Raw genomic sequence first — 27,930 nt, 5'->3', positions numbered from 1 at the left:
AATATTCAATGCCAGAAAATATTGGGGAGATAGTAAAAAATACTTAAGAAAGTGTGAACCAAGGACTTTCTACTCAGTCAAGTCAAGATTCAGATAGAAAGGCTAAAGAAAAACTGACTTTGCCACAAATCAGAAAATATTTTTCCCATGAGTTCTTCCTTGAGGAAATGATCGAAGAACGAGTTTCAGAAAACAAATACATTTCTCTGAACACAAGCAGCAAAAGATTGGTGGTAGGCATAAATTATATTTAACTTTAAAGCAGAGAATAAAACAAGTGTAAATATCAGAATAAAAAGAACGAAATAAAATTTTTTAAATAGAAACATAAAAGAGAGTACTATGAAAGTGTTATATGACTGGCCATCATAGAAAGGACATGGCCAACCAATATTTGGGAAGGGGTAAAGAAATTGAGGCATAGAATAAGGTTCTGATTGCCACACCTACAGTGCTTCAGAGTCAAGAGGAAATCAGTCCAAGATGACAAATCCTATAAGAAGTATTTATACATAATTTACAGTACCAAAGTGAACACTGAAGTTAAAATTGGTCTATTGGTCATGTGAGAAAGAAAAGCTTGTAAATGTTGTCATCCATTATAACAGGGAAGAAATCACCAGTCTAAAGAAATACATTAATTGCCACTTAACAATATATCATAAAAATCTTTCCACATCACCCAGAAAGAATCTATGTCTATTTTTTATTGGATGAATAGCACAAAAATGGTGATAATTATTTATCTTGAGTCTTGGTTATATTAGGTATCATTGCCTTATATCTTTACAGAACCACTGAGCAAAAGATATATATGTAAATTCACCTTGATTTCATTATTCATAAAACAAATGAACTCATTACATATTGACTAAATTTTGTATTTATTCTTTTTTCGAAACACTTATTTACTCCCTTTGTCCACATTCGATTGAAATTTGTATTGTTTTCATGTTGATCTATACATTATGATTTTTTATCATATTTCTTATAAATATTTCTCCCTTTAACCTTTTATTTATGGAATTTAAAAATCATAATAAAATTTTAATTTTGTGTTAAAATTCAGTTTTCTTTTGCCTTCTTTTCCTTTTTTTTTCTTTTCTTAGCCATGCCATGGCACACAGAAGTTCCCAGGCCAGGGATTGAACCCACACCATGGCAGTAACCAGAGCCACAGCAGTGATAGCACCAGATCCTTAATTTGCTGAGCCACCAGGGCATTCCAAGTTTTTTTTTTTCTCTATAGTTTCTGCCTTTATCTCAGTTCTCAGAAAAAAAATTTTCCTAATTGTACATAAACTCCTTTTAGTACTTTAATTTCTAAAATTTCTGTAACATCTGTGATTTATTTTTGTCTTCCATTCTTTTCTGCCTTCTCTGATTTTAATTAAGAATTTTGCATAATTCCATTTTCTTTCCTTTTTAGCGTATCAATTGTACTTCTTTTAAATATTTTTCATAGTTACTCTAGAGTTCAAAATACATATAAGATATCCAAGTCCACTTTCAGACAACACTGTACCATGGGGAGTGTAAGGTGCCTTATAACAGAGGGTGCCAATTCTTTCCTCCTTTCCTTACTACATTCCTGTTACTCATTTCGCTTATTCATAAACTATTATCATCTAATACATTGTTGCAATGTTCACTTCAAACTGCTCAAATGTTAAATCAATTGCAAATAGAAAATAACGATTTGATTTACTGCTTCTCTAATACTCTTTCTTACTATGTAGATCTGACTTTCTGACCTATATAATTTTCCTTTTCTTTTAAGAGCTTCTTTTAATATTTCTTGCAACACAGGGCTACTTGCGACAAATTTGCTCAATTGTTCTTTATCTGGGAAAGTATTCCTCCCCCTTTTGTTTCACCGGATACAGATTTATATTTTAATATTTTTTTCTTTCAATAGTAACTATTTCAATCTACTTTCTGCTCCATTGCACAGTTTCTGAAAAAAAAGTCCAACAGAATTATTTTCCTCGTCCTTCTATAGGTAATATTTTTTTCTCTCCAGCTTCTTTAAAAATTTTCACTATGGGAGTTCCCGTCGTGGCGCAGTGGTTAACGAATCCGACTAGGAACCATGAGGTTGCGGGTTCGGTCCCTGCCCTTGCTCAGTGGGTTAACGATCCGGCGTTGCCATGAGCTGTGGTGTAGGTTATAGACGTGGCTCGGATCCCGCGTTGCTGTGGCTCTGGCGTAGGCCGGTGGCTATAGCTCCAATTCAACCCCTAGCCTGGGAACCTCCATATGCCGTGGGAGCGGCCCAAGAAATAGCAACAACAACAGCAACAAAAGACAAAAAAAAAAAAAAAAAAAAAAAAATTTCACTATGGTCTTTGACTTCCTGTGGTTTGGATATGATATTCCTAGATGTAGTTCTTTGTATTTTTCCTGCTAAGTGTTTTAACATTCTGGATCAGTGATTTGGTGTCTGAAATTAATTTTGGAAAATTAGCAGCTATTGTTATTTCAAATATTTCTTCCATTCTTTTCTCTTTCCCCTCTGGCATTCCCATTTTGTGTATATTACACCTTTTATAATTATCTCACGGTTCTTGACTATACTGCTGAATATTCAATTTTTTCATTCTTTTTTGTTTCTATTGGCATAGCTTCAAGTTCATAATTCTTTCCTCAGCTATGTCCAGTCTAGTGATGATCCCATCAAAAGCAATCTTCATTTGCTACAATCTTTTCAATTTCTAGCATTTTCTTTGATTTTTTTTGTTAGAGTTCCATTTGTTTACATTTCACATCTACTCATGCATATTGTCCACTTTTTACTTTATCTTCCTAGAGTAATAATAGTTATTTTAACTTCTTTTGATCATTTCAAAATCTCTGCCATATCTGAGTTTGAGCTTTATTCTTATGGTTGTGTATTATTATGTTTGCTTTGTCTTTTCAGTCTCTTTGTTGTTGTTTGTTGCCTTCTAGCATGCTTTGTAATTTTTTCATTGAAATCCAGTCATGACATATCGGGCAAAAGGAACTGGGTTAGATAATTTTTCAGTGTGAAGTTTATGTTTAGCAAAAGCTAAAATATACTCCAGTATTTAGCTTTGGCTCCCCTGTTCTCTTTGAATGCCAGTAGAGACATTTATTTATTTATTTATTTATTTATTTACTTACTTACTTATTTATTTTAGGGCCACACTCACAGCATATGGAAGTTCCTAGGCTAGGGGTTGAATCAGAGCTATAGCTCCCAGCCTACACCACAGCCACAGCAATGCAGGTCTAGGACCTACACCACAGCTCATGGCAACACCAGATCCTTAACCCACTGAGCAAGGCCAGAGATCAAATCCACAACCTCATGGATACTAGTTAGATTCATTTCTGCTGTACCACAACAGGAACTCCAAGACTCCTTCTTAAATAGGTTCTGAGGTTTGCAGTTCCTTTAACTGTAATCCTCTTACAAATATTTTTATTTCTAGCATTTTCTTTTGATGTTCTTCAGGTTTCCACCCCTCTGCTTATATTACTAATACTTCTTGGCATATTATCTACTTTTCAATTAGTGACTATAAAAGTGTTAGTTTTTTAATGTTCTATGTTAAAATTCCATTATCTTTCTCTTATCTGAGTCTGGTTCTAATGTTTTCTTTGTTTCTTTTGGTTGTATTCTTATCTCTCCTTTTGGTATGCTTTATAACTTTTCACCATATCCTATTGGGTAATAGGAACTGAGTTAAACAGACCTTTAGCATGAGAATATATGTTAATCTTGCTAGGTGATTGGCTATGCTTATTGATTAGAGTTGTAAGTCCTAGAGATTTCAGGTTCCTCTTGTGTTCTTGCTTCTGTCTTTGCTTTCACAAGTGTTTCTTCATTGGTATAGTTTTTGTTTACCCTCTTAAAATGAGACCATGAGGCTGGAGGGGGCATTAGAGAAATGTCTATCCTTTAGGTGGGATAAATCTCTTGAAGAATAATTTTCCCTGGAGAGTAGGTCTTTGTCATGGAGAACACTGTGGGTCCATTTAACTATGGTTACTCTTCCCTTACACTGTCAGATCCAGCAGAAGGAAATCCCTCTAAAATACTTACAATGAGAATTTAATAGGCTTACTAAAATTAAAAACAATGAAAGTATGGGCTTCTCCTAAGCCTGCAGACTCTAGAAATTCCTCACTTTCTTGCAGTTACTCTTGTAGTCTTCAACAATTTATCAAAATAACCATTTAAATGTTCATACCAGTCTGTGGCTCCAATGGTTTCTATTCCTAGGAAGCAGATCTTGACTATGACTCTGGCTTTGCTTTTCTCTTCAGATTTCACTGTGATATTTTGCCCCACATCTGAAGTTCTCTGATGAGTCAAAAAACAATGTGGATTTTTAGTTTGTTCCATTTTTTTCTTATTATAAGGGTAGGGATGATGACTTGCAAACTCTGTCTGAAGTTGGAAGTTCATGCATGATTTTGTATTTGACATGGATTATTATGTCTATGAGCTCTCAAATTGTGAGATCTTCTGTTCTGCAGTGACCTCCTCTTTTTCAGGTAAGACAGAACTGTGGGTTAAGTAAAAGGAAGTATCTTCTATAAAGTCCTATAGACGATTAAAATGTGCTGGATCTGAGTAATATTCTTGTCCTTCTTCCTTGTCACATCCCGCCTCCATTGACTTCCCATAGATAACCATGGGATTTATTGTTGCTTTTTGAAGTCTGCAAATAAATTCTGTTTTTAAAACATAGAACCATATATGCAATATTTCTTCCTACTTTGGCTATAACCTTCAAGTAATGGTTTAATTTGGAATGCAGAAAAGCAAATTTAAAAAAAAGCAAAGAATCTTTTAAAAATCATTTTTATTACAGTACTTAAAATTTCCACTTGAATGTTAACATCTTTTAGTAGAGTGTTAGCATTATTTTTATATTTCAACATCAGCTGTGATTTTTTGATATTCTGTAAAGTGGTTGAACTTATTAAAATATATTTTACAAATGTTAAAATTCATGTATTAACAAAGCCACAATAGAAAATTATTAGATATTTCAACTCAACCAAAGGATATTGAAAGGAGATAATTAAGTGAAAAAAGATCTGAAATTTGGAGACCTGTTCTCAAGTTCTCCTCTGTGTTGTTCTATATCTCATCTTTGGTCAGATATGCTGGTGGAGTTAACCAATTCACTCTCCAAGAGTACTCTGAACCTTAAAATGAAGGACAGAATATACATGTTGACTGTAATTAATACTGTGTTGTATATTTAAAAGTTTCTAAGAGAGTAGATCGAGCAAGTTTTCATCATAAGAAAAAAATTCTGTAACTGAATATGACAGATGTTAACTAGACTTATTGTAATCATTTTGCAACATACATAAATAATCATTTATTGTATACCTGTAACTAAAATAATGTTATATTTCAAGGATACGGAAATAAAAATAAGAATTAAATTATAAAAATATTAAATTACTCTACAGAAATATTTTTAAAATGTGATCCTGAATATGAAATCTGTGAGTAGGTCCTTTATATAATTTTCTTAACAATGTGAAGGAAGATGACGAGGATAAAGGGCTAAGAAAAATAGCTCTTGAGGCAGTGTTGAATACGGTTATTCCAAAACTATAAAGGAAACAAAAATGGAACTTTTTCATTTCTTACTTCCAGGCACCAAAGGATTTAAGCATGCCAAAAGGAAACATATGGAGGAGTATCCTGGACTAAATGTGATCCAACTCTCAGAAGTTTTGAAGGTTAAATGGCGCCATTATTCCTTCTTAATTGTGCACAACTGCATAAAAATGTCATTTTTCTTCCTTTACTTCCCACACTCTTTATTTCTTTATCCATCCTTTCACCTGCTGTCTCAGTAAATGGGCAGCTTTCAAGAGTGCTAGCGAAATTCATATATCATTACTTGTTCTTATTCTTAATGCCTTCTGGCATCTGCCATGTTAGATTACATAAGAATGGAAGAAATACTTCCCTGAACAGTTTAAAAATCTATCCTAAATGCATCCTTCTATGTTTTCTTTTACTTTTTTGCTTTTATTATTTTTTTTCTGCCATAGCTATGGATTCATCCATATGGCACCTTTTCAAGAATGCAGCTAATTTTCCTTTATTATTGTCTAATTTACAAGTTTTGTAGCTTTGGTTTTAATGTTCTTACACTTCTGAAATCTTGTGCTTTGGGAAATTCTTTTTTATAACTCCTGATATTAATCCTATTAGAGAATATACTGTTTATAGTTATATAATGGGGCTGGAAATAAGAAAGTATAATTGGATTTGACCACAGGAGATACAAAAAGGAATGACTGCTACCTTCTTTGACTGGTTAAATGATACCTATATTTCAAAAATCACTCTGAACCTAAACTGAGTAATCTACCCAAACTATCCTTTAACTTAATTTTCTCTGTAAAGTGGAAAGAGTATAACCATAGACAGACATGGATTTAATTTACTCTATGTCTTAAATTTTCCATTTTAAAGGAAGTGACCAACCATATATAAATTTTGTAAAGACAACCTAAAATAGTTTAGTAGCTTTTGAACAGCATACCCACACTAAGATTTATAAAAGTATTGTGATATTTTACACTGGATATGGTGGAATGGGTGTAAATAAAGAATTCCTATGAAGATAATTTTGGATAAAAGTGCTGATATGTTGTTAATACCTCCCTCTCACTCCAACTCACCCCCTACACACACACACACACACACACACACACACACACACACACAGGGAAGAGGTGGGAGTAGGTACTTGTTTTTCACCATTCATAGTTTGATATGTATCCCAAGTAGCTATAAGATACCAAGTTGGTGTCTTGCTCCTGCTAGGAAATCTGCAACCCAAAGATAAGCAAGCTAGCAGCAGTCATGTCATGTGAAGGAGAGTGGCTGAGGTGCTACGAAAGCCTATGCAACCTAGAGTTGGCATAGCAAATAATAAGTTAAGTGACTGGATTTCTAGGAGTTGAGGAAGATTTAAGTGATCTTTAGAATACAGTGCACTTTCTCAGATTTAGGAAATTGAAAGGGAGCAAACATCAACAATGACATGTGAAAGTGGTAGAAATGATCTCCGAAGGCTCCATGGAAGTGCCAGACCGAAAAAAGGGAATATTAAACATCTCTCAGGCTAGGGAGTCCCATTTTCGCTCAGCAGAAACGAATTTGACTAGTCCATGAGGATGCGGGTTCGATCTCTAGCCTCGCTCAGTGGGTCATGGATCTGGCGTTGCCCTGACCTATGGTGTAGGTCACAGATGCAGCTCGGATCCCACATTGCTATGGCTGTGGGGTAGGCTGGCAGCTATAGCTCTGATTCGATCCCTAGCCTGGGAACGTCCATATGCCACAGGTGAGGCCCTAAAAAGAAAGAAGAAAAAAATAAATCTCCCAGGCAAGAGCAGAAAGCCAATTTACATCCATACCATCAAAAATTAATTTTCTTACATCTTTTAACTCTCTTCTCTCAGTTTGTTCCTTGCTATCACGAAGGGATTCAAGGTGTAGGTAAAAAGTGGGGGAGGAAGTAAGTAAGAGAGATGAGGCTGACCACAGCCCTTCCTTGCACTCACTGGCTGTAGCCTGAAAAGATTTACCTTTCATCAAGTTGGAAGTTTTCATGATTATACGGGAGTGGGTATTTTTAATTAAGAAATTAAATTGTTTATTAAACAAGTGATGTGGACTATCTACTACTACTATGACCAAAAACATCTCATTTCTGTTCAAGTTTTTCTCCTGGGGCAATGGAAGAACTATGCCCACTGAGATAGTTTAAAGGGACAGAAGGAAACAGAAATAAAATTGCTTTTATGTTTAAACCCCATGAGTCTTGCTTGATTAATTCCATTAAGTTTATGGCCTTGAGCAAGTTACTTAAACTTACAATTCCTTCTCTATAAAATTAAGTCTACTATTAGTACTTCATAATATTTCTATGATGTTCCAAATGTTTTTTAAAGTTATGAGAAGCATTATAATTTAAATTATCTAACACTGTGTCTGATTCATAATAACAATTAAATAGTACCTACTAGACATTTCCTACCTCACTTGGACCTTTCACTTATGATTAAGATATATTTTACAGTATTCACTGGACTTGAAAACAGATAATGCACTCACAATGTTTGACAAAAACATTTATTGAGTATTCTTTTTCACAAGGCATTATGCTAAATAACTTTTCATATATCTTTTCATTTAACATCAAAAAACCCACATAAGGATATCACTATTAGCGCCATTATATATAACGCCTTTGAGTTTTAGTAATGTTGAGAAAGGTGTTAGAATCATGGATCCAGAGAGAAGCAAATCCATAATTCTTATCCTTTTCTCTATATTAAATGATGGGACATTTTTCTAATATCTCAAGTTATCAATAACCATTTAATAGATGTTCTGCCCAAAGGCCTGACAACAAAGAACAAGAAAGATTCAATTGTTTTCTGAATGGTCACAGGATGAAGGAATTTATTTTGGCCTTATAAGCACCACTTACATATACAGATATCTTCTTTTTCAATAAACATCTATTCTGCAGGTGTTTTCTTGAAGCACAGTGGGTTAAGGATCCAGCATTGTGGAGTATACCACTCTATACTCTGCTATGGTATGGAGTCAGTCCCTGGCCTGGGAACTTCCACATGCCATGAGTATGGCCTATATATACACATACATACATACATACAAGTTTTATGTTGTGTGTGTGTGTTCTGAGTTCCTAGCCCCATACACAGTATTTTGAGTGACCAAAAAAGACTTCTCCTCTTAAGAAAATTAGTCCCTTCTTAGGAAAAAACATGACTAAAATATCATCAAATGTAAAAAAAAAAAAATAGTGTTATAAGCACCAATTGATAAGGAAAGAAAGGTCAAAGAAGCACTTGTCTGAAGTAGAGTTTTAGTGAGAAAGACCAGTGTTAGAAGTTGAGTTGGAGTTCCCGTCGTGGCGCAGTGGTTAATGAATCCGACTAGGAACCATGAGGTTGTGGGTTCGATCCCTGCCCTTGCTCAGTGGGTTAACGATCCAGCATTGCCGTGAGCTGTGGTGTAGGTTGCAGACGCAGATCGGATCTTGCATTGCTGTGGCTCTGGCATAGGCCGGCAGCTACAGCTCTGATTCGACCCCTAGCCTGGGAACCTCCATATGCAGCGGGAGCGGCCCAAGAAATGGCAAAAAGACCAAAAAAAAAAAAAAAGAAGTTGAGTTTGAGGCCAGGCAGGATTCTGAGCAACAGACAAAAAGCAGAAGGCTTTTACAGATAAGAGGAATGGAAAAGATTATCAGATATACTTTGAATTTAAATTTGTGATGGCTCTGTGTTTTGTTCCTTTGCTGACAAAGTATTTAAGCTGGCAATCTGATAAGGTTTAATTGTAAAAATAAACATCCTTTGGTAGAAGAAGGCATTTGACTTCTGTCTTAGTCTGTTCAGGCAGCTATAACAAAAATACAATAGACTGGGTGGTTCATAACAAAAATATATTTCTCGCAGTCTGGGGCCTAGGAAGTCCAATATAAAGATGCTAGCAGATCTGATATCTGTTTAGGGCCTCCTTCCAGGTTCATGGTTGATTGTCTTCTTACTATATCCTCACATGTAGAAAAGGGTAAAAGACCTCTTTGGGGTCTCTTTTATGAGGTACTAATCCCATTGCTGAGGGCTGGCTTCACCTTCATGACTTAATCACCTCCAAAGGTGATCACCTTGGGAGTTAGAATTTCAATATAGGAAACTGGAGGGAGGGGGACATAAATATTCAGTCCACAGCAACATTATAAAGAAAGTATAAACTCTTCTTTGAGAAGAATTGATTTTTTTTAATAATAGGTAATGCCTAATCACATTTTAGCTATAACATAAGTTGATAATTTACTCCATTCAAGAAAAATAAGTTTTTATGAGTTTTTTTGTTGTTTTGGGGGGGGTTTTGTCTTTTTTTTTCGGTCTTTTCTAAGGCCTCACCCACAACACGTGGACCTTCCCAGGCTAAGGGTCTAATCGGAGCTGTAGCCACCAGCCTAAGCCACAGCCACAGCAACGCGGGATCCGAGCCACGTCTGCAACCCACACCACAGCTCATGGCAATGCCGGATCCTTAACCCACTGATTGAGACCAGGGATCACACCCACAACTTCATGGTTCCTAGTCAGATTTGTTAACCACTGAGCCACAACAGGAACTACAAGTTTTTATGTTAAAAATATAATGAGACAAATAATTAGAATGCTGGAAGTAATTAATACTCAGATATGTTTACATCACATTTATTTGCAGCAAATAAGATTTTCTAAATATGATTTTGTTGCATAGAGTATTTTATTGCTTTACTGCATTTTTTCCTTTAAGCGAAAGCCAAAATTTAAAAGTAAATAACATTTGCAAGCTTGACTCTTAAGAATCCATACTATGGGCAATTAAGCACTTGAATATGTGTGTAAATATGAATGTAAAATATTTCTCAAGTTTATAAACATATAAATCAAAATTGGGACAGAGAGGGAAGGTGAACAAAGGATAAAAAGAAAAGAAGATACTGTCACTGGTTAGAAAAATATGAAGCACAAAGTAAAGACTGCTGATTTGTCAGAAATTTTTCAAAGGTTTCAACTCTTAACTATTTCCTACATCCAATTCAATAGTGCATGAAAATATTAACATTGGTATTTCATTTCCCTGTATTTATAATCATGCCATTGCCCCACACAGACTCACACCTGCACATATGATCTCCTTATGCAAACGACCTGGTAGAGCTTTATTTTAAACCTCTAGTTCCTAAGTTGAACTCTCTTTCATTGACCTCAGAACCCATAGCACCAATATTTGGTAGTAGAGAAGGAAAAAGGACCTGAATAGGTCTAAACTTGAACTAGTTTTAACCCTGAATCAAGTGCTTCAGTTCCAGTTCATACCTCATTGCACAACAGATTCATAAAAACAAAACAGACAAGTAAAACACAAAAGAACATCAAAACATGCAATAACTAATGGCATGACTTTGAAATGAGAATGAGATTCATGTGTTGTTAAACCAAGCTGGATCTATCTAGCTTTATTAGCATTGTGTCCCAGGAGAGTGATTATTAAACTCTAACACACACCAATCACTTGGGAATCTTGTTAAAATGTAGATTCTGACTCCATAGTTTAGTGGTGGTTCCCGAGATTGTGCATTTCTATCTAACAAGCTATCAAGTAATGCCTATGCCACTGGCCCAAAAACCACACTCTTAGTTGCAAGTTCCTAGGTCAAGCTGTATAAGATTGCCAGGACAGTTTCTAGTCTCTAGGGGAAATAGCATAACTCCCCTTATATTTCTGAAAGGAAGTGAATATAGAAATTCAATTAAGTCACCAGCACCTGGTGTGCAGTAGATCCTCAATAAATATCTCTGATGGTGTATTCATTTTCCGAACATCTCTCTACCACCTCTAACATGGTTTCCTTGTGACAGTTTTGCTTAGCTCTCAATTTTTCCCTTGAGGGATAGCTTTGACAGTTAAGTTAGAAATTTATGTAAAATATTCCTCGTGACTGTGATGAGCATATTGCAAATTCCCTGTCAGTATGAAGGGGTTAATTAATATTACAGAGTTTCAGTCACCTTGGACTATGAGTGAAATGACCTTGAGGCAACCAGCAATCACTTAGACAAAATACCTTATAAGGCCTGAAATAATGACACCACATTTTATCACACCAAATCTACATTTCAAAACCAGCAAAATGCAGCTGTCTGTCAGACTGTCAGCAATCATTCAGCTTGAACCTAAATGTGTTTTTTACGCTTTTCACCACGAATTTTAACGGTGACAAATGGAGGGATGGCTTCTTTAACCTAATGAAACTCTCCCCTCCTCTTAAATGTTTCCTGAAACAAGATGTACAATGTCTGTGTCACAGAGAATGCCATGGCTCATCTGTCATTGAACCTCACACCTCTGAGCAGCCTGCTAAGGACATGGGAAGAGAAACAGTTCTCTCGGGTGGTGAAATCTAACACTTTGAATACATGACTCATTGTCTTAACTCTACTCAAGGTATTTTCAGCTTTTCCATTTCAAAGTAAATCTCTAACTACCATATTAATAATCATGAAGGTATGTCTCTCTTGAGAAATGAACAAATACACGTTTTGTCATGTCTGAATTCATTGGCTTCTTTTTAATATTAATGCCTCTAAATTTGTTTATTGACTGTCACTTTAGCATATCTTTTTTTAAGCTAAAGAAAGGCTATTAATAACATAATTCATGAATGAAATATTTAATATTTAACACTATATACTAGTTGTTCCCAATCTAATATATTAATACAGACACATAATTATGCTAAAGGAAATGCCTCACGATGTTAGAAAATGTTATGGACCCAAAGGAGAAACGTCTAGTTAATTACTAAAGAGGAATCTCCATCTGGTAGACTCTGTCTTCCCTGGTTTATTCTCTGTTCGGTCTCCAGATGATCTCTGAAACAGCCTCCTTAAGCACGCAAAGGTTTCAGAGGTTATTAGTTGTAATTGTGTTGCACAACTGAGGGAATTTTGTTTAGCGTGATGAAAGCAGCAATGTCATTATTAGTTGATTAGTGTGAACAGTCTCTGACAATACGTATCACCAACTATGACTCCAACTGGTGGCAGCTCATTATTCTGATTGCAATTTGATTTTCAGTATTATCAACCACAAAATGAGTGACACAGACCAGGGAAGAAAAGCAATAACTGGAAGATGTTTTTATGACCGATGGAAGACATGAAGATTTCATTGCTTAGGAAAATGAATCTGCATTAACCAAATTAGATTTTGAGGTTAGATTTAGAAGTTAGAACTCCAGCAAAATTATGGATAAAATTATGCATAAAGTTAACTATCATTTATCCTAACTTCAGGATATATATATAGGGTTATATATGTATTTTTTTGTCAAATTAAATGTAAAGTAGGTAAGGTATTTGTTAAGAGACAATTTCAATCGCAAAGCAAGATAAAAACACAAGAAAAAGAAAATACTAAGGGGAGGAGTAACTGCTAGGAGTATAAAGAGTAAATACTAGAGGAGTCTACAAGAAAAAAAAATTCTAAGTACACAAATGCTGTATACTCTTGGAAGAATCTAAACAGAAACATGTTATGTTAAATTTAAAGGACAGAAAACAAAAGCAAATGTTTTCTTGAGAATTCCAATGGCAATATCATCAATAACAAGAGGTTTTCCCCCTGTTTTGAGGCTTGCTCCAAATGATATTACATGATACAACATTTTTCAAAAATCACAGATATAAAGATATATATTTGAAGCCTGTCAGAGAAAAACTGTATCACAGAGAATTAAATAGGCAAAAAGACTTTATTCAAGACTTGCAAGAGGTGACAAGACTACTGCAATAACAGCTTGAATTCAACTCTGCTGAAACAAAGGCAGGAGAGGTCTTCAGTGATGGACTGTGCTGTGGAAAAACACTGGATGTGTTAAGGGGGTGGGGGCTAACTGGACATTATAGAAGTCAGATTCCTACTCTCTCATTGAGACTATCTACCTTAACAATTATATTTCAAAGGGATGGTTACCAAGTCCCTGAGAAAGACATTAAAGGTTATAAAACTGGTAGAAGCTAGAAAGAGATTTATTTTCTAAGGAAGCAATGACAGAATTTAGAATTGTAAATTGTAAATGCCCTAAGAAAAGAGAGTTCTGGAACCTATAATCAGGGAAACCTCTCTGAATCTGTTAGTCAAGCAGAGGGGAACAGTAAGGCCATCTTGATCAAGTCCCACTATTTAGACACACTGGTCATTAAGTTTTGGAGAATATTTTTCCAGCCCTAGACCACCTTTCATACAGGAATTCACATAGGATATTCAGTGTAGCTAGTTCCAAATATAGTTTTATAAAATATAGTTCCAAATATAGTAAATATATATATATATATATATATTTGGGTTATACCCTAATTGCTATTTTTGAAACTGTTTATACTATGTGACAATACCTCATGTAATTACAATTGTATTGCTACTGTAAACAATATGTCCACAGCATTCTTTTTAGGGGCTTCACTGTATTCAATACTACAGGGCCATAATTCTACCAATTTTTCACTATGGCTAAACTTGAGTCTCTGCCATCCTTTCTCCAGGTTTCCTAGTGTAATTAAACAACTCTTCATGACCTTAAAGCTATCTTTTATGAAGGAAAACTTCTTTCACTACTTTACACTTCAAAATATTGCAGAGAAAAAAAAATGACCAAATATTTACTAATTATTTTTCTAAGAGATGACTATAGACTGGATCAAATGCACTGTTTTTAGCTAATGTTTTTTAATTTTCATTTGTTTCTGAATCCACTCTAGATTTGATATCAATAATAAGGGTTTCAAAGCTGAATCCTTGTAATGGATTGATGAGTTGTGCATCTATTTACATCCCTATTTTCAAAGCTGAATTTGAAAGCTATATTTGAAATTTAAATTAATTTGCTTTGGCTACATTAGATCAAAGATCATGACAGACCTGCTGAGCTTGATCCCTTCTATGAGATGCAGTCTATAAAATTCCAGTTTTGTGAAATGCACATTACTTCTAATACTAGGTTTAAAGGGCAGGTTTGGTTGCTGTTTGTTTAGTTTTTCAGCAACAGATAATTCAAATAAAATATTCTGGTAAAGTCCTTTTTTTTTTCTTTCTCAAAATAATGCAAGGTCAGTATTGCCTTATTTAACTGAACAACCCAACCGAAAAATGAGCAGAAGACCTAAATAGATATTTCTCCTAAGAAGACACACAGGCAGCCAGGAGGCGCATGAAAAAAAAAAAAAATGCTCAACACCACTAATTATTAGAGAAATGCAAAACTAAAATGAGGTATCACCATATACTGGTCAGAATGGCTATCATTAAAAAGTCTACAAATAACAATGCTAGAGAGGGTGTGGAAAAAAGGGAACCCTCCTATACTGTTGGTGGGAATGCAAACTGGTACAACCACTATGGAAAACTGGTACAACCACAGAAAACTAAATATAGAATGACCATGTGACCCATCAATCCCACTACTGGGTATATATCTGGATAAAACTATAATTCAAAAATATACATGCATCCCTATGTTCATTGTACCACTATTCACAATAGGCAATACAAGGAAACCACCTAAATGTCCATCAACAGATGAACGGATTAAGAAGATGTGGTACATATATAAGATAGACTACTACTCAGCCATAAAAAAGAAAAAATAATACCATTTGCAGCAACATGGATGTAACTAATGAATCTCATACTTAAGTGAAGTCAGTCAGAGAAAGATAAATACCATAGATATCACTTATATGTGGAATCTAAAATATGGCACAAATGTACCTTTCTACAGAACAGAAACAGACACATAGACATAAAGACTTGTGGTTGCCAAGGGAGACGGGGGAAAGAGTGGGATGGACTGGGAGTTGGGGGTTAGTGGATATAAACTATTACATTTAGAGTGAATAAGTAATGAGGTCCTATTGTACAGCACAGGGAACTATATTCAATCTCTTGGGAGAGCGCATGATGGAATATAACGAGTAAAGAAAGATATAGTATATATATGCACATATATATAGTATATATATGGGTCACTTTGCTGTATAGCAGAAATCGGCACAGTATTGTAAGTCAACTATACCTTAATACAAAAAATGCAAAAAAATCACAGCATTTCTTACACAGAAAAAAAAAACAAAATACTGGCTTTTTTCTAGAACTCAATTTACATCCTCTTGTTTTCTTCACACTCTAGACATGAGGCACTTTTTCTTGGACACTTAGAAGATGTTTTCATGTACAAGTGGAGAAGACTGAGAAAGAAAGGAAGCACGGTTGGACCTCCTTCTCTTTTATGCTGGTATTAATGTTATGAACACATTAGTAACTGTCAGAAATAAAACATTTTCAGTATTTATAGAAAATAAATAACAGAGTAGTTTCATTAGTTTGAATTTTTAAACTATTGTGGCAGAATTCAACTGAATATTCAGATTAGAAATAGATCTTTAGCTTGGTCCACTGACATGTCAGAGTCACATGGAATGCATCCAAACCTGTTTTCTTACTGGCCACTTTAGCTTGTCAGTAAGAATTCTGTTCTATTGTTATAATATAAGTGTTCTATTCTGTAGAATAAAGTTATTGTAGTCCTCCTTGGGGGGTAAAGCTCCCCTGATTTCTGGGTTTTTTTTTTTTATTTGTTTGTTTGTTTGTTTTCACAAATGTTGCTGTGAAAAACATTTGTTGTTTCCTGAGAGTCACATTCACCACTACTTTATCCAACTTTATTGTTTAACTAGAGTACAGAAACTGGAAAAGATTTGAAAAACCAACAGCCAAGTAAATCAAAAAAACTAGGCTTAGTTTAGGCATAATGTGCCCTTTATCAGCTGCAATTGATGCAGGATTCTCCATTGGAAATGCTTGAGGAAAGGCAGGAAAAAAAAAATCAAAACAAAACAGTGTTTTCATAGCTGGAAACTCAGACAAGTGTGATAGTTATGTGGTACATTTTTCAAATAAAAAAAGGCAATTCGAACAAGAAGAGCTGAGCTAGGATATTACCACAGCAGAATAACACTCAGGTTTGCTAGAAGATCACGAAACTACAACTCTGAAGTTGGAACCCCCCTATTTACTAGGGCCATTGACGTGAATGATAAGAACTATTTCTTTCCTAAACATATTTGCACCTTTCAAAATTTTAAGAGTAATTGGCATCCTCAAGATATAATATTTCGAAAAGAAGAGAGATTTCAATAGGTATGTTAAAGATGTTAATTTTTGAATGATTTCTCCCAATGCGAGCTGTGTGGCAACATCTTTAGCATTGCTCACTTGTATGTCCTCCTCGGGACAGGAGGGGTATCAAGCTTTGGTCATGAGACTCAACATGTCTAGATATGGTTCTAAGGCTACAGAACTTCTAACAAAAATGAGGCAATGTTGATTTTGTCTACGGATATTTCCTTAGTTTTGTGATTCATGTATTTCTGAGTTTCCTTCTCAGATCATTCTTCTTAGGCCAGTCTTTTAAATGCTGATATTTTTCATATTTTCATCATTCTCACTGTATATTTCATTTCAGAAAAATCATACCTATGTAAGTGTTCCTGATTCTGAAAACTGTATTTCTAGCTTCATTTTCTTTCAGAGCCTTGACTCTAATATCTAATTGTCACTGGACACCTCTCATGGATTATCACATGTATATAAAAAACTCAAATGATCATTTTCCACTTCATTCTTACATTTCCTTTTTCCGAGCTCATTGAATCATTTCACCTACCACTCCACTGCCTAGCCAAAATATAAGCATTAACATTTCCTCCTTCCTTATCCTGTGCATTTCATAAGCCACTGAGTTCTATATCCTTTTATGCCTTTTATCTTTTGATTCATCTATTCTATTCATGAGGCCATTACCACGATTGTATTCCACATTATTCTTTGCCCCAGTTCCTGTAATAGCCTCCTAACTGCTGTTCCACCTCACTTCATCATCAATCCCCAATACTGCGTACAAAGTGATTTTTCTAAAGTGTTAATCTGATCATGGCCCTCCTCTGCTTAAAAGTTCTTAATGATTTTGAAGGCTTTAAGATGGATTCTAATACTGAATACAAAGCGCCCAAACCACATGAAGCTTCAGCATGTAACACTCCTGTTCTTTATACTACATGCTCTAAACATCCCAAGTGATTTGTACTTTTCAGACATACCCTGTCTCCCTTTGTCTGTTAATTACTACCTTCTCTGACCACTTTCTCTCCTTGGCAAATGTTTGTATCTTCTTTCTGGGTGCTTTCTGCGATTCTCCCAAGGTAAATTGTAAATTAAATCCTCCTCTCTTTTCTCAAATCTTTGCTCTCTGGTCCTTATAGACTTTAGCACACTGTTTTCTGTGCACCTACTGGTAGCCCCCTCAATACCATATAGGATCTGAATTTCTCACTGAATGCCCCACTCAGCTCCCTTACTACCAGGCACATTAAAGGTAACCCATAAGAGTGGAATGACTGAATACATGAACTAATATTAGATCATTTTTAGTCCACATTTGACTTGATCTCCTGCCTTTGAACTCTCCCAGTAATTTTTGTACCCATTTTTTAAATTTATTTTGTGATGCTTTACATTAATTATTTGTGAAATGAACCTGTCATCACTAATAACATCTCTGCAGAGTAAGTCACATCCAAGAAGACTGCAATTCCGTAGAGTTGTGTGAATGTTGGGGGTGTTTTTTTTTTCTGTGTTTTTCTCTTTAGGGCCACATCTGCAGCACAGAGAAATTCCCAGGCTAGGGGTTGAATCAGAGCTGCAGCTGCCAGCCAACACCACACAGCCACAGCAACACAGGATCTGAGCCACATCTTCCACCTACACCACAGCTCATGGCAATGCTGGATTCCTGACCCCTGAGCAAGGCCAGGGATCCAACCCACATACTTATGGATACTAGTTGGGTTCATTACCACTGAGCCATAAAGGGAACTCTGAGTTGTATGAATTCTGGCAAACAGATCTTTTCTCTATCGCTATCAGAATTAATGAAATTCCACTGGGAAGGCAAAAGGTCAAACACTGATCACACATTACTGATCACAGCATCTGCTGATCGTTCACTAAAAATTAAATCTGTAGACAAATACTGCCTTCTTGCTATTAATGTTCTTCTCAGAGGATATGAAAAAAATTCTTCACAATCATGTGTGGGAATCCAATTAAAATAAAATATAAATAAAAATTCTTTAGAGGACCTCACATGGCAGATACAGGAGATTTCTGCAGTTGCTCTTTTGTTTGTATACTGCATATCTATTTAGGAGTATAACAGCAGAAATTTGAAATACCAGTTTTTATTAATGAAAGAAATGGAATAGCAGTCTTAATGGAGAATGACCTGATATGCACTTCAAAGTATTGGTTAAATACACAGAAAGGAATTTATTCCACAAACGCAATCTATTTTGAAGATAACTATGGTTCCTCTAAGGTATTATAGAGGAATCCTGAGATTCGGTCTAAAATAACAAGTCAGGGGAGTTCCCGTCGTGGCGCAGTGGTTAACGAATCCAACTAGGAACCATGAGGTTGCGGGTTCAGTCCCTGCCCTTGCTCAGTGGGTTAATGAACAATCCAGCATTGCCGTGAGCTGTGGTGTAGGTCGCAGACACTGCTCGGATCCCGCGTTGCTGTGGCTCTGGCGTAGGCCGGTGGCTACAGCTCCGATTAGACCCCTAGCCTGGGAACCTCCATGTGCAGCGGGAGCAGCCCAAGAAATGGCAAAAAGACAAAAATAAAAATAAAAATAAAATAAAATAAAATAACAAGTCAGTTTTGAAGCATTAAAATTTCATAACTGAGTATAACAGCAAACTAGTTAAGCTATATTTGAGAAAACCAGAAAGAAACTGGTCATAAAGATGGGGCAATTGTTCTTCTTTGATGTACTGCCCATCTTATTTCCAATATTTATTAAACAGAGCTTGACTCAATGCTTCCTTTAATCCATATCTATGATTTAAATGCTACAAAACAATTGCTCAAATGGGGTCCTCTTGAAAATATAATTTAAAGTGATATGCTTTGGGGATATTAAATATTTTTGATTTTACAGAAGCAAGGATTCAAGTGTCAGGATGAAAACAAAGAAAAAAATAATTACATTGGTGCATTAAGCATATTGGACAAACCATAAATAGTGTTTATTATAATGATAAATACTGTGCTGTGTGTGTGTGTGTATGATGTATATAATTACTAAGGGCTTTTTTTTCTTTTTTAGGGCCACACCTGTGGCATATGGAAGTTCCCAGGCTAGGGGTCGAATCTGAGCTGCTGCTGCTGGCCTAGGCCACAGCCATGGCAATGCCGGATCCTTAACCCACAGAGCTACAATTGGAACTCCCATTAAAAGCTTTTTTAAAACAGCAAAACAGCTTTCTATTTAGTTCAGTTCCTGTTGTTCAAAGACCAAGTAAATGAATAAATAAATATGTATTCTTGAGAATTCCCTTCATGGCTCAATGTAACAAAACCAACTAGTATGCATGAGGACATGGGTTTGATCTATGACCTTGCTCAGTGGATTAAGGATCTGGCATTGCCATGAGCCATGGTGTAGGCTGCAGAAGTGGCTTGGATCTGGTATGGATGTGGCATAGGCTGGCAGCTGCAGCTCCAATTTGAAACCTAGCCTGGGAACTTCCATATGCTGGGGTTCAGCCCTAACAAGACAAAAATAAATAAATGAATGAATAAATAAATAAAGAATAAATATGTACTCTTATAACTAGGTTAACTTAAATTTTTTAAAAAAGAGTAACATTTATATTCAGATATGGAAGGAAATGGGGATAGCTCTGGCCTATTCCTTGTATCACCAACACAAATTTATCCTTTCAGAAAAAGCATCCCATGATGTCATTATACAGATGATGAAAGACTGGCTAGATATGAGATGAAGTAATATAGAAAACCTCAAGTTTTCCATAATTTGATGAAAACTGGATTATACTTTTTATTATCACATATACTTCTCACATAATACTTTACTTAATTCAACTGCATATTTAAAACACAGTAATGCAATAGAAGAATGGTAGAATGCAAGATATAAGTCAGCATATGCTAGTCCCAGCCTTAGCATAATGTTGATGGTCCAGCGTTAGTTTGTGTGGTTAACAGAGAAGTAAAATGGCAGATGTCCTTTTCTCCAACAACAGCAAACAAAAAAAACTACATTGTGCATCTCTTATCTCAGTTATTTATTTTCATGCCTGTCTTTTATGAACCAAATAATCCCACTACCTTTATTACTGTAAAATTCTGATAAATAAATATTACTACACAAAAATTAAGCCTTTAGCCATGGCATTACACATAAAAAAATTACCTACACCATCAGATATTGATCAACTATGAACAACATATTCCTAGCGTAATGATCACACTCTGAAGGCTTATAATTCAAGAGATATTTCTCCATCTTCCAAATTCTATCATGCAGGTTAAGAAATCTTATCCCCAATACCACGTCCTAGGGAAATAATTGGATTGCTCTCTCCTCTCGAATCAGCATTTCAGTGTGAATGGAATTCACTTTTTCTGAACTTGTAATCTCTTACTTAGTCTTTATTATCTTCCCTAATAAGAACACTCAAGATACTTTGGGAAAAATGAGTGTTATGGGATTTTGAGGACAGAAGAATAGCTTGTATGACAGAGGTTCTGCCTGATTTGTATAGGAAGTGTGATGTATATGTAAAGTTGGTAGTAAGAAGAATTCACAGAGTTCAGCCCACTTTCAAAGTTCACAACTCATAAAAAAAATTAAGATTTCATTATTGGAAGGTACAAAAAAATAAATCCCAAGGCCTTTGGCTTTGCTTAAATAATGTGGAGAAGAAAATGATGCAGAGCAAGAAAATGTACCTACTATTTCTTTTGTTGAGTGCTTTTAATATGCTAGATTAGGCATTATACTTAACAAAGTCTCATTAATATAACAGCTATCTAATATACAGTAGATACTGTTAATCTTATTTTATACCTGTGAAAATGGGGCACAGACAGGTTAGGTAATTTGCCTAATGTAATGCAACCTGTAAATGATGAAGCACCAAATTTATATTTTCTTTACATTAAGGTATACGCTCTTTACACTATGCAATACAGCTGAACTCTGAGGTTGATTATGTTTAGAACAGGCTAATACAGTCACTCATTTAGGCAATTCTCCATCTTATTTCAGTAACTTCGTTTTTAGGTCCTTTATAACTAAAGGAAACAAACTGCTGCCAATGTGTATCTATTTAATGTTGAACAGATTCTGTGTTTTAACTTCAAGTGAGATCATGCTTCAAGTTTAACTATTGATTTTCTTTAAAGACAAACAATACCATCAGACCAGTTTTTCTTTCCCAGAGAGTGAGGCTTTGGGGGATAAAGAGCTGGCACTATACACAGACTATATCAAAGGGGACACATAAAAGTTGATATTTTCTTTTTATTACTTGAGAAAAGTGCATAGTGGCAATTAAAGTGCCCGAGTCTCCTGAGCTCAAATCTATTTATTGTGGTTGATAATGGGCACAATGAGAAGATGTGCCCTATTCCAAGAGTAGAGAAGGCTTTAATAGCCTTTTAAGTGAAAACAAATAGTCAGAAAAGGCATGCAGGCCAGTTCCTCTTTGGAGGTGCAGGGAATGTACAAATCCCATTATTTGCTAATAGGATTTGTGCTACTCTCCCTCCTCACTTTGAAACTGTTTGCAGCTTCCCACATCTCTCTTAGAAGCTGGCTTCCTGGGTGGCTGTCAGCAGGACATCTATCTGTTCCATAGCTTCCTTTGAAATAGAGTCAAGATCACATAAAATGCTATTGGGTATTTCCAGTCCATATGAAAGGAATAAAATAAATACCGGGTAATCATGATACATGCTTCAACCTTGTTTTAGGCATTAGCTACCAACTTGAAAAGTTGCCTGTAAAGGATTTATTTATACATTTGTGTAAAAACGAAGTTTTATTTAGGCCATCTTCACATTCCTGGACTCCATGCTGTCTTGCCATTGATGCAAGCTCTTTATTTATGTTACTGAGCACGACCCTGAGTGAAAAGTGGAATTAGCGATGGAGTGGATAGACATGGCTACTAGAAAGAGGAAAGGCAACCTGAAAGATGTACTCTGTAAGCTCCTGCTTATCACATATCTTTGCAAGGATGGCAAAAAGTGCTCCTAACTTGGGGTAAAAACAATAACCACTATTTTTTAAGCAGGAAGGGGTTACCTGTTGCTGTCAGCTTTGCATCCATCTGGCACTCAGTGATTCTCAGTTTGGGCTGCATATTAGAAGTAGTGGTAAACATTTTAAAAATCCTGTGTCAAGGCCACACTCATATCAATTCAGTCAGAATCTCTGGGGATGGAATCCAGAAATCAGTATTTTGGGGGCTACCCAAGACTTTGAACAGCTGAGCCAAGCCACAGGGATCAGCGGCACCAATGTGAATATTTTCTTATGCACATTTTAAAAAAGAAAACTGGGTCCTGTGCAGTTTGGTCTCAGAATAGTATTGTGTACAAGAAAAACAAACTAATATTCAGCATTAATTAAAAAGAAATTTCAATGTTTATGTATATATCTAAAGATTATTAAAGAGGATTTAAATATATAATTCTTTAAAAAAAAAAACTGTTAAAACATATCTTCCCTCTCCTACACCACATATTCTCTCACACTCCAAAACTTTTTCAACTGCATTTTCAAACACTCAATAAAATCATCTCTTCTACCATGTCTTTCTGGTTTCCTATTTATTTCTGCCTCTTTCATTTTCATTCTTCACCATTTCCTTCTGCTTAGTATTTTATTACATCAATTGATAAAAACCAAAAAAGGAACCCTTCCTCTCTTTAAGGGATACAAAATGGGAGAAATTGGGTCGGTAGTTCTAGGGAGCGCTTGATGGGTTGACGTGAGAGCTGATTCTAATACTCCTGTATTGCCATTGAGGGCATTTCCTCACATATTTTTGTCAGAAGTGTTCTCTTTCTACAAGTTTATGAATAAAAATCTTTGTTTATTCTGTCTTGGGCTTAGTTTTGTCTTGGCACCATTAACGTCCTCTTTGACTTATTATGTTGCTTGTAGTTTTCTGTGTTTCGTGCCCAGTGGGTTGATGTAGTTCATTGATTATGAAAAACTTTTGTATTAGTTTTGCAGATTTTTCTCCATTCATTTTCTTATCTCTTTCACAGAGATTAAGTAAATATGAATTATACTATTTATTGTTTTACCATAGGTTTTGGATGCTTTTTTGGTTTTTTATTTCTTTCCTCATATACTTCTTTTTCTTAGTTATTTCTACAATTTGAGTTCACTGATGGGCTGTTATTTTTTCTGCTGTGCCGGTCTGCTTCTAGGTGCTTTCAATAAATTATTTTAAATTTTAAGTTGTAGAATTTCTACTTGCTTCTTAGCAAGAGCTTCCATTTTTTTTCTGAATTCCTCAACTGTTTACATTCTATATACTTTTTTTTCTACTATATATTTAATTTATATGTAACAGTGTCTAAAGTCCTTTAAAGTCCTGCTAAGTCTAACATCTGAGTTACCTGTGGGATTGTTTTTATAGTCTCTCTTTTTTCTTAATAAATTGTCACTTTTTTGGGCTTAACTCCATATCTTTTACATTTTGATTGTATGTTGGACAGAATGCCAGGTGCACTGTAGAGTTTCTTCTTCATGGTCTTCATGATTATATCACCTTGCCATAAAGCATGCTGGCTTTTGTTTTGGAAGACAGCTGTATTACTAGGGGATCCTCCTGATCTTGCTGAGGTTTGGTTTTAGGATGTTTTTGGTCTTGCCCCTAGTTCTTCACTACAGTCCTCACTCTAACATATGGTCTTTCTGGAGCCTTAACTGAATGTCAGGTTTTGTTCACAATTTTTTCTTCTCGAGATGGATTTAAACTCCAACTTCTCTCTAGAAGTGTGCATCCTCTCAAATTTCTCCTACTTTAAACTCTTCCGAAGTGGCCATTTGCTAGGACTCAGGGAGCCTTGCAACTACATAGCTTAGGGTTTGGATGGTTGCCAAAGAGAAACCTCAATGCAGATTTTAAGAGCTTCTTTCTTTCTCCTATCTTCGACCTGCAAATTCCAGTTGCCTTTTCTGGCTCTAATTTGAGCTTTATCCTCTGGCTAGGCTGTTTCCTTCACAAAATCCATCCAGTGGTCTTTCGTTGGACTCTACCTGTCTGCTCCATGGCTTAGGAAAAAAATTTAGACAGAAAGCAATATTGAAAGCAGACAACAACTTTAGACTTCCCCCTCTCCAGTGAATATGACTTACTGTTCTGCTACATAATATCTAAAAAAAAGTAGCATCACACACTCTGACCAGTTTCATATCTATATATAGTATGAGGGTAAATTCAATGCTAATGATACCTGAAACCCTAATCTCCTTTATTTTCATTTTAATGCAACATTATTTTGATGTATATATTATTATATGTTTTGTGATTTTTAACCTAATAGCTATATAAAAGTCTTTGTCTCATTTAATAGGATTCGCCAAATTCTACTTTAGGTGAAATTAACATTTAAAAAATACGTGTTACTATTTCTCAGATGCATTGATATATGTCAGTATTCAGCTCAGTAACATTTTCTTCAAATATATGTTATTATTGATTCTATTCGAATTGTTCAATCTTTTTTTTCTTGTGAAGAACTGTAATTCTTATGTTCATTCTCTTTTACTATTTTTCTTATCTTTTATCTTCTCTCATTATTTATTGAACCTTGGGGAATCTTAAAGACCAAATATTTCATTGATCTGATTTTCAGCAGTATCGATTCCTTTGTATTTCACTCCAAAGTGAATTTTAATTTTGTTTTGAAATTTGGGTTTTCCTATGGCACTGTATTCTTATCAATTCTTTCCTTTTGTGTCTTTGCTTTCCTATTAGATTTTCCTTTTATAAATGTCTGCCTTTTTTTTTTTTTTAGAAGCTATATCTTCTTGCACTCAGTTGAAGATGTAAATGTTAAAAGAACAACAAGGTTATGCTAATTCATTCCTAATTTAAATACCATTCCAAAAGTCTATCTTATCTGTGAGTCTGAAAAATATTTCCTTTTAACTAAAGTAATTTTCATTTATCCCCTTGCATTTTGTATTATTGTCTCTCCATTTCTGTATCAACTTTCTAGGGCCACTGTAACCAAGTACCACAAACTGGGTAGCTTAACACAACAGAAGTTTCTTCTCACACTTACGGAGGTTAGAAATCCAAAATCAAAGCATGGACAGGGTCACGCTCCCTTAGAGACTGCAGAGAATCCCTCCTTGGCTCTTCCTAGCTTCTGGTGGAGGCTGGCAATCCCCGGCTTGCAGCTGCACCTCTGTAATCTCTACCTCTGGCACCACATGGTGTTCTTCTCTTGAGTCTTTGTCTGTCTTTACATTGTCTTATTATAAGCACACAGTGGTAGTGGGTCAAGGGACCATACTTCTCCAGTCTGATCTCATTTTAACATCTGCCATGACACTGTTTACAAATAAACTCTCTTTCTGCTAGGGTGAAGACTTGAACAAATCATTTTTGGAGGAACACAGTTCAACCCATAAGAACTTCTAAATAAGGAAATGTTTATCCAATATTTATCCATATATGGTTTTCCTAAGAGAGAATAAGTTCCTCAACTTGGTCACTTGGAATAGCTGCCAGACCTTTTCAACAAAAACAGTGTAATAAGCTCATGTTCTCATGTATGCAACAAATCAGTGAAATTCTATATAGCATGAACTAATAAAATAAACAGGAGAGTTTATGTATATGTCATATCGTAATATGATCTTATTGTCCAAACACCTCATATAATGGATTTTTATGTTTAAAATACTAACAATGAATAATTCCATCACTCAGTGTTGCAAGAATTTTTCAGATCTTTGCCTAGAGAACAAATTGACTTGTATAGCTGGTTCCTAGCTCAGTTTTCAGCATGTAGCAGGCATTCATCTAGTGCAGCTCTTCTTGATTGAGGTGGGGTTTTTCCCTGCCATTTTATCTCTGCACTAATGGAACAGAGGTGTGACTGTTCACTCCAGCAAGTACCATTTGCATAGCCATTCCCCTGTCTTTTCCTAAAACATCTGATATGTTAGCAGTACCTCTGGCATATAATATGTAATCACAATTCGCTATTTATGTGCTTTTTTTTTTACTGTGAGTTTTAGTGTTTTAATTCATGCAAAGGACATATTAGGAACAGTAGGATATCTCTAGAAATGGAAAAATAAGACTTTCTGAGTTTTTGTAGATACTTTGGTGAGAATTTTGCTGCAAAATAAATATCATTAATAAATCAGAGTATATATTATGAACTTCCTTAACTTATAATGGGGTTACATCCAAGAAATTTATACTTAGTTGAAGACACTGTAAGTCTAAAATGCATTTAATACATCTCACCTACCCAACATCAGAGCTTAGCCTAACCTAGAAGCTTAGCCTAGCCTACCTTAAACATGATCAGAACACTTACATCAGCCTACATTTGGGAAAAATCATCTAACACAAAGCCTACTTTATAATAAAGTGTTGAATATCTCATCTAATTTATTGAATGCTGTACTGAAAGTGAAAAACAGAAGAGTTGCATGGGTACAGAATGGTTGTAAATGTATCAGTTGTTTACCCACCTGATCCTGTGGCTGTTCGGGACTGTGGCTCACTGCTGCTGCTGTCTAATATCACAAAAGACCATCATACTACATATCACAGCCCATGAAAACCTCAAAATTCCAAGTATGGTTTCTACTGAATATATATCACTTTTGTACAGTCAAAAGTTGGAAAATTGTAATTTGAAACATTATAAGTTTGTGACCATCTGTGTGTATGTGTATATATATTCCATATATATACATATATATTCCATATATATATACATATATATTCCAATTTATATATAGTTATATATAATTCTACATAATTTTGTGAATAATTTTAAATCTAAAAGTATATATTTTTATTATCTCAAGGCAGTTAAACATATTTGAAGACTCATTAACAGCATTTATTTATTTAAATATGACACAAACCTATTCATTTTTATTAGATAGTATCTCTCCTTGGTTATAATGGATTTAACAGGCTAATTGCTAACACTGGTAGTTTCCTTTTCAAGATATTCAATAGAATTCAGTATTTTAATAAGAAGTTTAGATAATTCATGTAGCTTCTTATTACTATATTAGTATTACTACTTATTAGTCAAAAGCCTAACTCTCCTAAGGAGTTCTGATGCATTTTTTATTCTCTAGCTTATAAAAAAAAAAACCTTGAATTTCAAAG

Source organism: Sus scrofa, chromosome 1, assembly GCF_000003025.6.
Source record: "Sus scrofa isolate TJ Tabasco breed Duroc chromosome 1, Sscrofa11.1, whole genome shotgun sequence".
NCBI classification, from domain to species: domain Eukaryota; kingdom Metazoa; phylum Chordata; class Mammalia; order Artiodactyla; family Suidae; genus Sus; species Sus scrofa.
This window is presented reverse-complemented; position numbering follows the sequence as displayed.